This window comes from Nomascus leucogenys, chromosome 22a, assembly GCF_006542625.1.
Source record: "Nomascus leucogenys isolate Asia chromosome 22a, Asia_NLE_v1, whole genome shotgun sequence".
NCBI lineage: Eukaryota > Metazoa > Chordata > Mammalia > Primates > Hylobatidae > Nomascus > Nomascus leucogenys.
The window spans coordinates 99,967,595-99,984,882 of NC_044402.1; the positions used below are offsets into that span (position 1 = coordinate 99,967,595).

General features: G+C 36.1%; 1 pseudogene; it reads left to right on the forward strand.

Annotated features, from left to right (window-relative positions):
• Window positions 1-13,747: 13,747 nt before the first annotated feature.
• Window positions 13,748-14,926, forward strand: LOC100582410 (annotated as a pseudogene).
• Window positions 14,927-17,288: the final 2,362 nt, after the last annotated feature.

The window sequence follows — 17,288 nt, forward strand, 5'->3', positions numbered from 1 at the left end:
AAAAAAAAAACAACCCCATCAAAAAGTGGGCAAAGGACATGAACAGACACTTCTCAAAAGAAGACATTTATGCAGCCAAAAAAACACATGAAAAAATGCTCATCATCACTGGCCATCAGAGAAATGCAAATCAAAACCACAATGAGATACCATCTCACACCAGTTAGAATGGCGATCATTAAAAAGTCAGGAAACAACAGGTGCTGGAGAGGATGTGGAGAAATAGGAACACAATCTGCATTTTAACATCTTCAGATTTATTTGCACATGAAAGTCTGAGAAGCATTTCCCTGATACACTTCTAAGTGCTTACCTGGGAAATGAGTGAATTTAAGGTCGGTTCTCCTAGAGTCATTTCCCCAGGTGACCTCCACCTCCTCCCCAAGCAGGACTAGGCTGTAAAGTCTGCTGAATGTCATCTTGGCAGTCCTTGTTCTTGAAGAGCATGAAATCTTGTCAAGGAGAAGAAACTTACCTAAAATAACCCAGTGTCAAAGTTATTGATTTGGTAACAAACATATGATTATTAACATGAGAAATACAGAAAATAGTACCCTAGAAGTTCAAATAAAAGGTACAAGTTTATAGGTAAAAGCTGACACAGATTTTGTTTTTTAAAGTTCTTTCTGAAGAATAGAAACTCAATTCAGGCTCTAAAGCAGTGGTTCTAACTTGAGCATGCATCAGAATTATCTGGTGCCCCACTCCAGAGTTTTCTACACAGTTAAGTCTGAGATGGGGGCTGAGAATTTGCATTTCTAACAACTTCTCAACCTCACCTCCACCTGCTCTGCTGATGCTGCCAGTGCAGGGATCACACTCTGAGAACCCTGTTCCAGAGCAGTGGTTTTCAAACAGGGGTGGGGCAAGGAACATTGCTCCCAAGGGACATTTGGCAATGTCTGCAGATATTTTTGGTGGTCACAAAGTGTGGGTGGGGGAGCTACTGGCATCTAGTGGATGAAGGACACATTCTACAATGTGCAGGACATCTCTCCACAACAAAAGATTATCTGGTCCAAAATGTCAATCTGCTGAGTTTGAGAAACACTGCTCTAAAGCTCAACCTTGGCTGCCCATCAGAAACACCTGGGAAGACTTTAGACATCCTGATATCCAAGCTGTACACCAGATCATTTAAACCAGAGTCTCCAGGATTGGAACCAAGTGATAAAAGCTTTTAAAGCTCCCCCAGATAATTCTAACACGTAGCTGAAGCTGATGAGAATTCTTCTAAAGAATGGAAAATGTGTAAACAGGCAAAACAGCTGAAAATCGTGCTGGTTAAAATATTTGCTTCCAGATTCATTCTCCATTTTTCTTTATTCTCTTCCAGTTTCCACGAGGCTGTCCAGAAACCAGATTACCCAGGGGCTGGCTCCCTTGCCAGGTACCACCTGGACATTGAAGGTGGAAAGGGAGAGATAACAGGTTATTATTTTTCCCACTTCCTCTGTGTGTTGCCATAATTCTGGCAGTAGTTTTGTTTCTCTATAGCTACATTTATTTGGGGGTGGCTGTTTATTTATTGCTTTAGCTCTCAATGAGGTTCTGGCCACTCCTTATTCTCCTGTGTCCCTTCAGGCCTGGGGTGGCAAAAGTTTGCTGCTGCTGCTGCTAGCTAATATCTTGGTGCTTCAATATGCATTATTGATTTCTCAGCTCTGCACACATCTCTGTAAATTATCTCTTAACTTAAAAGTCACCTCAAAATTCCAGGTGAATGTGCTGTCTGTTTCCTGTGCTGTCACATGGGGATCCATGCTCAGAAAGGCCGCATGCTTGGTTTAATGCTCTTCTGCAACAGTCTTGGAATTCTTAATATATTTGAACAAGAGGCCCTGCATTTTCTTCTTTCATGGGCCCTGAAAATTATGTAGTGATCCTGTTGCCAGGATTCTGACTAATATAAAGCTATTCTTGATTGGGAGGAAATGGCATGAATAAGACTTGAAGCTAAAAATGCACTTGATGTATTTGAGGAAGATTAAGTGTGGCTGTTTGTGACCTGGCTGGAAAGGACAACCCATCATCACATCTACTGGTATCCAGAAAAAGCCAAAGGACTCTATTGCAAGACAGCATCACCTGACTGCAGAGGTACCTAATTTGCCCTAGATGAGGTCATGGTGCTTGCTGGTTTACAAGTAACTAGTTTTTTTTGTTTTTTGTTTTTTTAACCTAGTTTATTGAGGTGTAATTGACAAATAATATTGTATATATTTAAGGTGTATAATGTGATGATTTGACATACACTTATGATGTGAGATAATTACCACAATCAGGTTAACACATCTGTCTTCACAGAATTATGATTTTTTGTTTGTGTAGTGACATTTGAAATCTACCACACTCAGAAATTTTCAAATATACAATACACTATTGTTAACTATAGTCATCTACAACAGGTGACTATAGTCCTGGCATAAAATATTCTGCCAGAATATAAAACTTATTCATCTTATAACTGAACATTTGTATGCTTTGACCAGCATCTTCTCATTTCCCCCAAATGATAGGATTTTATTCCTTTTCATAACTAAATAATATTTCATCATGTATGTATAAAATTCATTCATCTCTCAACAGACACTTAGGTTGTTTCCCTGTCTTGACTGTTGTGAATAATTCTGCAATGAACATGGGAGTGCAGATATCTATATTTGACATACAAATTTCATTTTCTTTGGATATATTTCCATGGGTGGGATTGCTTGATCAATGACAGTTCTATTATTAATTTTTTGAGAAACCTCTATACTATTTTCATAATGGCTATACCAGTTTACATTCCCACCAACAGTGCACAAGGTTCTCTTCTCCACATCTTCATCAACACTTGTATCTCTTGTCTTTTTTAATAGTAGCCATATTAATAGAAGTGAGGTAGTACCTCATACCTCATTGTGGTTTTGATTTGCACTTCTCTGTTGATCAGTGATATTGAGCACCTTTTCATATACCTATTGGCCATTTGTATTGTTGTTATTTTGTTTTGTTTTGTTTTTTACTGAGTTGTATGAGTTCTTTATGTATTTTAGATATTAACGCCTTACTGGATATATGGTTTGCAGGTATTTTCTTTTATAGGTGGCCTTTTACTTAATTGTTTCCTTTGCTGTGCAGAAACTTTTCGTTTGATGTATTTCCACTTGTTTATTTTTACTTTTGTTGCCTATGCTTTTCGTATCATATCCAAAAAATCACTGCCAAGATCATTGTCAAGAAGCTTTTCTCCTATGTTTTTGTCTATGAGTTTTATAGTTGCAGGTCTTATGTTTAAGACTTTAATCTATCTTGAGTTAATTTTTGTGAGTGTTATTAGATAGGGGTCCAATTTCATTTTTTTACACGTGGACATTACAGTTTTCTCAACACAACACCATTTGTTGAAAAGACCATCCTTTCCCTTTGTTATTCTTGATACCCTTATCAAATATTATTTGACCATATATGCATAAGTTTATTTCTGGGCTCTTTATTATTCTATTGGCATATGAACAGGATTTATTCCAGGATAAATATGGAATAACTTTATTTTTTATTATTTTGAGTGTCTGATTTTATGCCAGTAAGATATTGCTTTTATTACTATAGCTTTGTAATACAGTTTGAAAGCAAGAAGTGTGATGATGCCTCCAGTTTTATTCCTTCTCGAGATTTCTTTGGCTATTCAGGGTCTTTCATGATTCCATATGAACTTTAAAATTGTTTTTTCTATTTCTGCAAAAAAAATGCCATTGAAATTTTGATAGGGATTCTAATGAATCTATAGAAAACTTTGGGTAGTATGGGCATTTTAACAGTACTAATTCTTCCAACCCATGAACATGGGATATCTTTCCATTTAATTGTGCCTTCATCAATTTCTTCCATCAATATATTACAGTTTTCAGTGCATATATCTCTCATTTCCTTAATTAAATTTTTTCTTAAGTATTTTATGTTTTGATGCTATTATAAATGGAATTCTTTTCTTTATATCTTTTTCAGATATTTTTGTCGTTAATGTATATAAATGCAACTGATTTTGTATATTGATTTTGTATCCTGCAACTTTACTGAATTCATTTATTAATTTTAGTTTAGTTTTAGATACTAAAGTTGTTTGGTATGGTCTTTAGGATTTCCTATATATAAAATCATGTTATCTGTAAACAGAATAATTTTACTTCTTCCTTTCTGATTTGGATGCCTTTTATTTCTTTTCCTTGCCTAATTTCTCTGGCCAGAACTTCCAGTACTATGTCGAATAGAATTGATGAGAGTGAGCACTCTTGTCCTATTCCTGATCTTAAAGGAAAAGCTTTTAGTTTTTCATAGTTGAGTATATAATATTATCTGTGAGTTTTACACAAATGGTCTTTTTATGTTAAGGTGCATTATTTTTATATCAATTTGTTGAGAGGTTTTATCATAAAAACATGTTGAATATTGTCAATGCTTTTTATGCATGTATTGAGATAATCATGCTTTTTATTCATCATTTTGTTAATATGGTGTATCACATTTATTGATTTGTGCATATTGAAGCATCCTTGCATTACGGGGATAAATCTCACTTGATCGTGGTGTGTGATTCTTCTAATGTGCTGTTGAATTTGGTTGCTAGTATTTTGACAAAATTTTCTGAATCTGTGTTCATCAAGGATATTGACCTGTACTTTTCTTTTCTTGTAATGTCTTTATCTAGCTTTGTTATGGGGATAATGCTGGCCTCATAAAATAAGGATGGAACTGTTCCTCCTCTTCAATTTTTTAAGAGAATTGAAGAACAATTAGCATCAAGTATTCTTTAAATTTTGGTAGAACTCACCAGTGAAGACTTATGCTCCTGGGCTTTGGCCTGTTGGGAGGTTTTTGATTACCAATCCAATCTTCTTATTTGTTATTGGTTTGTTCAGGCTTTCTATTTTTTTCATGATTCTGATTCAGTATCCACAGATCATATGTTTCTAAGAATTTATCCATTTCTTCTAGGTTATACAATTCATTGGTATATAGTTGTTCATAGTGGTCTTTATTGTATTTCTGTGGTATCATTTGTAATGTCTCCTCTTTGTTCTTTTTATTTATTTGAGTCATCTCTTTTTTTGGTTAGTCTAGCTAAAGGTGTGTCAATTTTGTTTATTTTTGTTAAAACTAACTCTTCATTTTATTCTTTTTCATTGTTTCTCTGTTTTTATGTTATTTATTTTAGCACTAATCTTTATTATTTTCTTTCTTCTGCTAACTTTGGGCTTGGTTTGTTCTTGTTTTTCTAGTTCCTTAAAGTGTAAAGTTAGATTATTAATTTGATATCTTTCTTTTTAAATGTAGGCATTTATAGCTATAAACTTTCCTTTTTTGACTTTTTAATTTTTTATTTATTTATTTTTTTGAGACAGAGTTTTGCTCTTGTTGCCCAGGCTGGAATGCAATGGCGTAATCTCAGCTCATCACTGCCTCTGCCTCCCGGGTTCAAGCGATTCTCCTGCCTCAGCCTCCCGAGTAGCTGGGATTACAGGCATGCACCACCATGCCCGGCTAATTTTGTATTTTTAGTAGAGATGGGGTTTCACCATATTGGTCAGGCTGGTCTCAAACTCCCGACCTCAGGTGATCCACCCGCCTTGGTCTCCCAAAGTGCTGAGATTACAGGTGTGAGCTATCACGCCCGGCCTAAACTTTCCTTTTAGAACTGCTTTTGTTGCATCCATATCTTTTAGTTTGTTGTGTTTTCAATTTTGTTTATCTCATAATAGTTTTAATTTCCCTTTTGATTTCTTTTTGACCTATTGGTCGTTCAGGAGCATGTTGCTTCATTTCCATGGATTTGTGAATTTTCTAATTTTCCTCTTGTTACTGATTTCTAGTTTCCTACCTTTGTGGTCAGAAAAGATACTTGATATAATTTCAGTCTTCTTGAAACATATAATTTATCCTGGAGACTGTCCCATATGCACTTGAGAAAAAGTTATACTCTGTTGCTGTTGGATAAAATGTCCTATATGTGTCTGTTAGGTCCATTGATTATACAATGGTATTCAAATCCACTGCTTGCTTATTGATTTTCCTATGTGGGTGATCTATCCATTGTTGAGAGTGGGGTATTAAAGTATTCTACTATTACTATATTGCTGTTTATTTCTCCTTTCAGTTATTTTAATATTTGTTTTATATAGTTAAGTTCTCTTATGTTTAGTGCAGATATAGTTATAATTGTTATATATTCTTGATGAGTTGACCCATTTAACATTCTGTGATGATCTATTGTCTCTGTTGACAGTTTTTTATTGAAAGGCTATTTTTTTCTAATGTAAGTATAGCCACCCTGCTTTCTTTTGGTTACCATTTGCATGGATTTTTTTTTTTCTATTTTTTTCACCTTTCAGCCTATGCATGTTCTTAAAGCTAAAGTGAGTCTCTTGCGGGCAGCATGTACTTGGATCTTGTTTTTTTTTTTTTTCATCCATCTAGCTACTGTATGTCTTTTGATTGAAGAATTTAATTCATTCATATTTAAAGTAATTATTGATAGGTAAGGATTTGCTATTGACATCTTGTTAATTGTTTTCTGACTGTTTTGTAATTCCTTTGTTCCTTTCATTCTCTCTTGCTGTCTTCCCTTACAATTTGATTACTTTTTGTGGTGATAGGCTCTGATTTCTTTCTCTGAGTCTTTTGTATATCTACTACAGGTTTTTTTATTGTGGTTACCATGAGGCTACATAAAACATTATAGTTATAACAACCAATTTTAAGGTCATACAACTTCATTTGCATATACAAATTCTATACTTCTCCTCCACACACATTTCAACTTATTGATGTTACAATGTAAATTTTTAAATATTATGCATCCATTAACAAATTATTGTAGTTTCAAGAATACATTGTCTTTTCACTCTTTTACTAGAGCTGAAAGTAGTTTATACACAATTACAAATTACAGAATTCTGAATTTAACTATACTTTTTTTGCTAATAAGCTTTGTACAGTTATGTTTTTACATTTTTAATTAGCATCCTTTTCTTTTCAACTTGAAGAACTTCCTTTATTATTTTTTCCTTTTTTTTTGAGACAGAGTCTCACTCTGTTGCCCAGGCTGGGGTGCGGTGGCATGATCTCGGCTCACTGCAATCTCCGCCTCCCAGGTTCAAGCAATTCTCTTCCCTCAGTCTCCTGAGTAGCTGGAATTATAGGCATCTGCCACCACCCCTGGCTAAAGTTTTTTGTATTTTTAGTAGAGATGGGGTTTCACTATGTTGGCCAGGTTGGTCTCAAACTCCCAACCTCAAGTGATCCACCCACCTCAGCATCCCAAAGTGCTGAGATTACAGGCATGAGCCACCAAACCTAGTCGATTTTTTTCCTATTATTTTTGAGACAGAGTCTTTCTCTGTTGCCCATGTGAAGTGCAATGGCATAATCACAGCTCATTGTAGCCTCAACCTCCCAAGCTCAAGTGATCCTCCCGCCTCAGACTCCCAATGTGCTGGGGCTATGGGCATGAACCACTGTACCTGGAATCATTATTATTTCTTGTAAGTCAAGTTTAGTGGTATTGAATGCCTCCAGTTTTTATTTGTTTGGTAAAGTCTTTATCTCTCTTTCATTTCTGAAGAACAGCTTTGCCAGATAAAGCATTCTTGGTTGACAGTTTTTTTTCCCCCCTTTCAGCACTTTGAATATATCATCCTACTCTGTCTTGGCCTGCAAAGTTTCTGCTCAGAAATTGTCTGATAGTCTTATGGTACTTTACTTGTATGTGATGTGAGTCAATTTTTTCTTCCTGATTTCAAAATTTTCCCTATCTTTGTCTTTTTGACAACTTAATTATACTGTGTCTCAGTGTATTCCTTTTCTGGTTCAAACTATTTGGGGATTTTTGCACCTTATAAATCTAGATGTCCATTTCTCTCCCCAAATTTGGGGAGTTTTCAGCCATTTCTGGACTCTCTGTTCTTGCCTTTTGGTCTATTTATTTGTTTTTTCAACAACACCACACTATCTGGAATACTATAGCTGTATAGTAAGTCTTGAAATTGGGTAGTGTCAATCCTTTAACTTTGTTCTTCTCCTGCAATATTGAGTTGGCTGGGTCTTTTGCCTCTCCATATAAACTTTACAATCAGTTTGCTGATATTCATAAATAACTTGCTGAGATTTTTATTGGGATTGCATTAAACCTATAGATCAAGTTGAAAAGAATTGATATATGTTTTTAATTTCAAATTCGTCTTGTTCATTGCTGGTATATAAGAAAGCAATTGACTTTTGTATATTAACTTTGTATTTTGCAAGCTTTCTATAATCATTTATTAGTTCCAGGAGTTTTTGTTGTTGACTCTCAGATTTTTTATGTAAGAAATCATGTTATCTTCAAAGAAAATTTTACTTGTTTAATCTCAATCTCTGTAACATTTATTTATTTCATTTTCTTGTTTAATTGCATTAGCAAGGACTACTAGTACAATGTTGAAAAGCACTGATGAAAGAGGACATGCTTGCCTTATTCCCAATCTTAGTCACCATTAAGTATAATGTTAGATATAGGTTTTTGTAGCTATTCTTTACCAAGCTGAGGAAATTCCCACTCTATTCCTAGTTTGCTGAGAATTTTTATAATGAATGGGGGTTAGATTTTTATCAAATGCTTTTTCTGCACCTATGAATATGATTATGTGATTTTTTTCTTTTGCTTTTTGATGTGATAAATTACATTAATTGGTTTTCAAATGTTAAATCAGCCTTGCATACATGGGATAAATTCCACTTGGTCATGTTGTATATTTCTTTTTTGAAATTATTGGATTCAATTTGCTAATATTTTGTTAAGGAGTTTTGCATTTATAAATTCATGAGAGGTATTGGTCTGCAGTTTTCCTTTCTTGTAATGTCTGTGTGATTTTTGTCTTAGGGTAATGCTGGTCTCACAGAAAGAGTATTCCCTCTGTTTCTCTCCTTAGGAAGAGATTGCAGAAAATTGATGTAATTTCCTTCTTAAATATTTGGTAGAATTCACCAGTGAACCCATCTTTCATGGTAGGTTCATGACAGATGAGTCATTTCTTTTTTAGAATATTATTATTGATTTAACTTCTTTAATTTAGATTGTCTATTTCTTCATGTTTGGGTTTTGAAAACTTGTGTCTTTCAAAAAATGGGTCTATTTCATCTAGGTTATCAATTTAGTGAGTATAGAGTTGATCATAATATTTCTTTATCATCATTTTAATTATCATTTTAATGTCTATGGGGTCTGTACTGATGTTTCTTCTTTCATTTTTGATACTAATATTTGTGTCTTCCTTCTTTTTTTCTTAGCCTGGCTAGAGGCTTATCAATTATATTGATCTTTTTAGAAAAACCAGCTTCTGGCCTTTTGCTTCTGGTTTTGCTGGTTTTTCTGTGTTGATTTCCTGGTTTTAAATTTCACTGATTTCTGTGCTTATTTTTTACTATTTCTGCTTACTTTGGATTTAATTTTTTATTCTTTTCCTAGTTTCCTAAGGTGGAGACTTCAATTATTGAATCTTTCCTTTTTCTAATATATGCTTTCAATGCTATAAATTTCCTTCTAAGCACTGCTTTCACTTCACTCCCCAAATTTTGATAAGTTGTATTTTCATTTTCATTTAGTTCAAAATATCTTTAAACTTCTCTTGAAATTTTTCCTTTGACCACGTGTTATTTAGAAACATGTTGTTTAATCTCCAAGTATTTGGGGATTTCCCAGCTACCTTTTTGTTATCAATTTCTAGTTTAATTCCACTGTGGTCTGAGGGCAGACATTTTTTAATTTCTGTAATTTTAAATTTCTAAAGGTGTGTTTTCAGAGACCCAGAATTTGATCTATCTTGATAAATGTTCCATGTGAATTTAAGAAAAATGTGTAAACTGTTGTTGTTGGATGTGGTAGTCTATAGATGTCAATTATATACAGTTGACTGATGGGGCTGTTGAGTTAAACTATGTCCTTATTGATTTTCTGCCTGCTGGATCTGTTCATTTCTGACAGAGTGTTAAAATCTGTAAGTACAAGAGTGAATTCATCTATTTTTCCTCGCAGTTCTATCAGTTTTTATCTCACATATTTTGACAATCTGTTGTGATATATGTTAAAGTTTTTATATCTCCTTGGAGAACTGACCTCTTTATCATTATATAATGCCCCTCTTTATCCCTGATAACTTTCCTTGCTCTGAAGTCTGCTCTGTCTGAAATTAATATAGCTACTTTTACTTTTTAAATTAGTATTAGCATGGTATATCTATCTTCCTTCTTTTACTTTTAATCTATATATGTCTTTGTATTTAAAGTGGAATTCTTGCAGATGTGTATTTGGGTCTTTTTTTTTAATCTACTCTTCAATCTCTGCCATTTAATTGGTTTATTTAGACTATTGACAGTTAAAGTGATTATAATATAGTTGGATTAATATCTACTACATTTTTACTGTTTTCTATCTGTTGCCATTTTTCTTTGTTTTTGTTTTTGTCTTCCATAGTTTTTCTGGCTTTTGTTGTTTTAATTTAGTATTTTATGTAATTCCATCTTCTCTCCTTTCTTAGCATATTAGCCACGCTTCGCCATGCTTCTTTTTTTTCTCTTTTAGTGGTTGTCTTAAAGTGTGCAATATACATTCACAACAAATCCAAGCCCACTTTAAAAAAACACTACACAACTTCACCATAGTACAATTTCTTTTTTTTCTTTTTGTTTTTTGAAACAGGGTCTTGCTCTGTCACGATTTATTGTCTGTTATTCTTTGTAATAACAGGATATTTCAATTCTTCCCTTCCCTCACTTGCCTCATTGCTGTCATTCATTTTACTTATATGTAAACATATCTATATCTATAAAATTGAATACATTGTTGATATTATTTTGAACAAATTGTTGTGTTAGATTAAGAATAAAGTAAGTTTTTATTTTACTTTCACTTACTCATTCCCCCATGCTGTTCCTTTCCTTAAGTCGATTCGAATTTCTGACCTATATAATTTTTCTTCTCTCTAAAGAACTTTTCTTAACATTTCTTGCGAGGCAGGTATATTTGCAGCAAATGTCCTCATTTTTGTTTTGCTGAGAAATTATTGATTTTTCTTTCAGTTTTGGGAATAATTTTATAGGGCACAAAATTCAGGGTTGATGGGTTTTTTTCTTTAACTCTTTAAATGTCTCACTCCACTCTCTTCTTGCTTGTACAGTTTTCGGGGAGATGGATACAATTCTTACCTTTGCTCCTCTCTAGGTAAGGTGTTTGTACTCTGGCTTCTTTCAAAAATTTAAAAAAATCTTTGATTCTCTGAAATTTGAATATAAAATGCCCAGATTTTGTTTGGCAATTATCCTGCTTAGTGTTCTCTGAGATTCCTGGATCTATGATTTCGCATCTGACATTAATTTAAGGAAATTCTCAGTCATTATTGCTTCCAGTATTTCTTCTGTTCCTTTTCTCTTTCTTCTCCATCTGGTATTTGCATTAAACAAATGGTATACCTTTTTTTAGTTGTCCTACAGTCCTTGGATATTCTGTTCTGTTTTTTCAGTCTCTTCTCTCTTTGCCTTTCTGTTTTGGGAGTTTCTGTTGTCATATATCTTCAAGCTCACAGATTTTTTCCTCAGGAATGTCCAGTCTACTAATAAGCCCAGGAAAGGCATTTTTCATTTCTGTTACAGTATTTTTTATCTCTAGTACATCTTTTTACTCTTTCTTAGAATCTCCATCTCTCTGCTTACATTATTTACCTGTTCTTGCATGTTGTCTCCTTTATCCATTAAAGCTCTTGGCATACTAGTAATTATTTGTTTTAATTCCTGGTTAAATATCAACATTTCTGATGTATCTAACTCTGGTTCTGATGCTTGTCAGTCTCTTCAAACCACACTTGTTGCCTTTTTGGATATCTTATACTTTTTCTGTTAAAAGGTAGACATGATACATGGGGTAAAATGATGTACAGGGTAAATAGGCCTTTAATAACACGGTAGTAAGGCAACGTGGTTTTCTATATTCCCGTGATTAGTTCTCAGTCTTTTAGGGAGCCTGTGCCCCTGAACTATGAGCTTTACCAGTGCTTCTCAGTTTTCTCCCCTCTCCCTGTGAGACAGGATGGGTGGAAAAAGTTGGAGTTGGGTATTTCTCCTTTTCCATGTGGAAAACTGGAGTTGGGCATTTCTCTTCCCCTTGGTGGGTAAGGCTCTGATTAAACCCCAGCAGATTCAGGCCTGATAAAATAGTTTCTCCTGAGGACAGGCCTTGTTAAGAAGAACAGAATATGGAGGTTTCTGTTTGTGGGTGTCTATTCTAGTAAATTGTGATTCTCTGTGTTCCCCTGCTGGTCTTTCCAATTTTGAAGTTTTCCCTGTGTCCTCACTCCTCTTACAGATACAAGAAGAGTTGTTGGTTTTTTAGATTCTTCAGCTTTTTACTTCTTTTGCTTATTTTAACAAGAGTAATAATACCAAGTGTCACCAAGTGTCAGTGAGAGTAAAAAATGATGCAACCATTTTAGACAAACAATCTGACAGTTTCTTATAAAGTTGAATATATAATAGAACCCATCAATTTCACTTTTAGATACTTACCCAGGAAAAATGAAACCTATATTCTCACAAAGACTAGTACATAAATGTCCATAGTAGCTTTATTCATAATAACCAAAAGTTGTGAACAGCCTAAATGTAACCTACTGATGCATGCAACACAAATGAATCTGAAAACATGATGTTGTGTGAAAGAAGTCAGACACAAAAGAGTACATATTTTGTAATTGAATTTATATCAAATTCTACAACAGACAAAACTAATCTATTGTGGTGTAAAGTACATCAGTGTTTTCCTAGGGTCTGTAGGGGAGGGGATTGACTGCAAAGGAACATGAAGAAACTTTCTGGGTTATGTAGATGTTTTATATCCTGATTGTGGTGATGGTAGTTCCACAGATGTATAGATTTGTAAAACTCATCTGAAGTGTACGCTTAAAATGGGTGCATTTTATTCATGTAAATTATACCTTGATAAAGTTGATTTTTTTAAAAAGTAAGTTCTCATGGTAACTGAGAAACTATGACAATAATCCAATTCTCCAAACCACTGTGATATACTCAAGTCTAACTTAGCAATGATAAATTAACCCCTTACACTTTAAGGCATTTAAGTACCTAGCTTCCTTTATTAATGAACTGAAATAACTTCCCATAATACCATCAGCAAAATAATTACATTCGTCTTTCAGACTTACTAAATAAATGCTACTACTTTCAAATACACCAAGGAATAGAAGAATTTATATTTAAAGTGTTTGGAGAGTAAACATTTTACAGTATTTATAACATTCCCTAAGTACATAAAATAAAGCATTTAAAAATTACTTCCTTCGTGTTTTAAATATGCTGTATTATGTTGAATGGCCTTTAAACACAAAACCCAGCACATGAGAAGTTCCAAGGTATCATCTAGGTCTTCACTTCTGTGTCTGCTCTGAGTTGTTACAGAAAATTGCCTACACTTGGGGAGCACGGCGGCCCGGCCGAGCCAGGGGAGCCCCCGCGGCGCCCAAGCGCGGGCCCGGACCGCGGCATTTTTATTCAAGCGACGCTAAGGGAGCCCGGCCGCGCCCGGTGCATTGTGGGAGCGGACGGCGGCCCGTTTTCGGGAGGAGGCGGAGGGCGCAAAGCAAGCTAGTGGATCCATAAAGAAACCAGTCAACCCCCAGAGGCAGGGGAGGGGCTGAGCTGAGAAGAGCGCGGGGCACAAGAACCATGTGTACGCGGGAGTCCTTTTAACCCAGAAAGTTACGAATTGGACAGGAGCTTCTGCCTAACCAGATTCACTGAACTGAAGGACGCAGGCTGCAAAGTGCCCCAAGATGTCCTGCAAAAATTGCTGGAATCTTTACAGGAGAACCACTTCCAAGAAGATGAGCAGTTTCTGGGAGCCGTTATGCCAAGGCTTGGCATTGGAATGGATACTTGTGTCATTTCTTTGAGGCACGGTGGGCTTTCCTTGGTTCAAACCATAGATTACATTTACCCGATCGTAGACGACCCTTACATGATGGGCAGGATAGCATGTGTCAGTGTTCTCAGTGACCTCTACACAACGGGGGTCATGGAATGTGACAATATGCTGATGCTCCTTGGAGTCAGTAATAAAATGACTGACAGAGAAAGGGATAAAGTGATGCCTCTGATTATCCGAGGTTTTAAAGACGCAGCTGAAGAAGCAGGAACGTCTGTAACAGGCAGCCAAACAGTTCTAAACCCCTGGATTGTCCTGGGAGGAGTCGCTACCACTGTCTGCCAGCCCAATGAATTTATCATGCCAGACAGTGCAGTGTCAGGAGACGTGCTGGTGTAGACAAAACCCCTGGGGACACAGGTGGCAGTGGCTGTGCACCAGTGGCTGGATATTCCTGAGAAATGGAATAAGATTAAACTAGTGGTCACCCAAGAAGATGCAGAGCCAGTCTACCAGGAGGCGATGATGAACATGGCAAGGCTCAACAGTACAGCTGCCGGACTCATGCACACGTTCAATGCCCCCGCGGCCACTGACATCACGGGCTTTGGGATTTTGGGCCATGTGCAGAACCTGGCCAAGCAGCAGAGGAACGAGGTGTCATTTGTAATTCACAACCTCCCGGTGCTGGCCAAGATGGCTGCAGCGAGCAAGGCATGCGGAAACATGTTCGGTCTCATGCACGGGACCTGCCCAGAGACCTCAGGCGGCCTTCTGATCTGTTTACCACATCAGCAAGCAGCTCGGTTCTGTGCAGAGATAAAGTCCCCCAAATATGGTGAAGGCCACCAAACATGGATTATTGGGATTGTAGAGAAGGGCAACTGCACAGCCAGAATCATAGACAAACCCTGGATCATTGAGGTCCCACCACAAGTGGCCACTCAAAATGTGAATCCCACACCCGGGGCCACCTCTTTTTTTTTTTTTTTTTTTTTTGAGACAGAGTCTCACTCTGTCACCCAGGCTGGAGTGCAGTGGCGCAATCTCGGCCCACTGCAAGCTCCGCCTCCCGGGTTCACGCCATTCTCCTGCCTCAGCCTCCCGAGTAGCTGGGACTACAGGCGCCCGCCACCACGCCCGGCTAAATTTTTTTGTATTTTTAGTAGAGATGGGGTTTCACCGTGTTAGCCAGGATGGTCTCGATTTCCTGACCTTGTGATCCGCCCGCCTAGGCCTCCCAAAGTGCTGGGATTACATGCCTGACGAGGCCACCTCTTAATCTAGACAGAAATAGCTGTTTGGTTTTGTTTTTAAATAGATCTATGTCCTTTATCATCACTTCAATTAAAGACTATAAACAAAAAAATCTCATTGTGTCTACACATCGGGTGACCTTAGGTCGGTTTGTAAGTGGATACAATTAATAAAATAAAATCAATTGCCTTTTTTTCCTGTCACATTAACTGAAGATGCACCTAATCTTGAGGCAGCTTCTGAGTTGAGAATTATATTGTTATCCAATACTGTTGATTCATTTTGAATCTTTTGACACTTAGCTCTTGCTGCATAGGCTCTTTTTAAAGGTGCTTTCACATAGCACAGACATTACCAGTAGTCGTGTCAAATAGCAGTTGGTGTCTTCATTTTACGTATATTTATCATAAGTCTGATTTTTTTTTAAGCGTCTTCAATGGTTTTCTGTAGAGACAGCATTGGTAAGTGGCACATGACGGTATCCCAGTCATAAGAGGGTTGCATGATTCCTTTGAATGTTTGATTTGGAAAAGCCTAGTCTTGTCTCTCAAGAGCATCTCGAACCCAGAACATTCTCCGGTAGTGCACTCAGTTCAACAGGGCAAGTGCTTCACTGCATGGAAAACACTTTGAAGAGACAAAAAAGAAATCTTATTTCTTTTTTTGTAGCCTTTCTGATATTTACGGTAATACCACTAACTGTTTTCTTTATCGATAGCAAGGAAGGTTACTTTTTGCAATGTAATTAGATGTTCTATAGTGCTACAAGGAATTGCCTTCCGAAAGGAGGCTCATGTATAATACTCATTTACAATTCAATATATAATCACGCAAATAATTTTTACATATAATCAATAATAAAGACTGTTCTGTGGATGGTAGTGTTTAATACATTTTCTATTTTGTACAGTGATTTCAGGCTTTCTGTTTTCTTGAAATCAGCAGATATTTAGCCTAATTCTTAGCATTATTTTGTCCTTTGCACCAGTACTTTTTTGTGCATGCTTTTTGTGATCTGTGTTAAAAACCTGCATTGCCAACACTGCAGCTCCAACTTAAACTTGCTATTCAAATAAATATTTAATTTTTTAAATTGCTCTTGTATAATCAGATGCCCCTTTTAGTATTATTTTAGAAGCATTGGGAGGGTTTTGCCTAAAGTACAATTTATTGGGAAAAACTAGATTTTAGTTTTATAAAACTTTTAAGTCTTTCATGGGACCTATATTTTCTTGAATTAAACTTTGTAGTTCCAGAATAAATAGGCAATCTCGAAAGGTGTTATCTGTGTTGCATAAAGTGTAGGCTTCCTTATATTTTAACCTACTAAGCAATTGAGGGATTCCTGTCATTAAGCACAAGAGCACTGGATCCTCAAGTGCCCATCTTTATCAGAGAAAAAATAGCACATCCTGCACTTTTCTGGTGCTTCCTGCTCACAGGCACCAAAGCCGCGCACATAAACTGACTTATTGCCAAAGGAAATGACCCCCTGCGAAGATGGACCTCCTGGAAGAGGCTTTAACTTGGATGCACCCTCGTCCAGGAACCAGTGGGAAGGGCAGCCTTTATGCATGTATAACTAGACCTTCAGCCATAAGCATGGTGCGCAGCATGGAAGAGCCTGCTATGGAACTGAAATCGATTGGACGTTTTATAGGAATTGATACAGATGTTGGTCCTAAAAAGCTACAAATCAGTGGTCTGCAAAATAAAATGTGTTGGAAACCTCTGAGTAAGAAAAAAGAAAAAAAAAAAGAAAATTGCCTACAGTTTTTATTTCAGAGTTCATGAAACTGTACAAATTCTATTCACAATTTTGTGGGGGTAAAACATATGAGCCCAATAAGAATGATTTTTATTTAAATCATAAAGAATTCATTGAAAATTATTAACAATAATATATAATATTTTGATGCTATAGAAGTAAAAGGACAACCCAACAATTAACACATACTCTTGGGTTTTAAAGATTAGCCTCAAAAGATAAGATATTGTTACCATCTTATGCAGACAAATCTTATCATTTCCTTGGACATATCCTGAGTAGAATACAAACCCTTATGGTACCATCTATTAG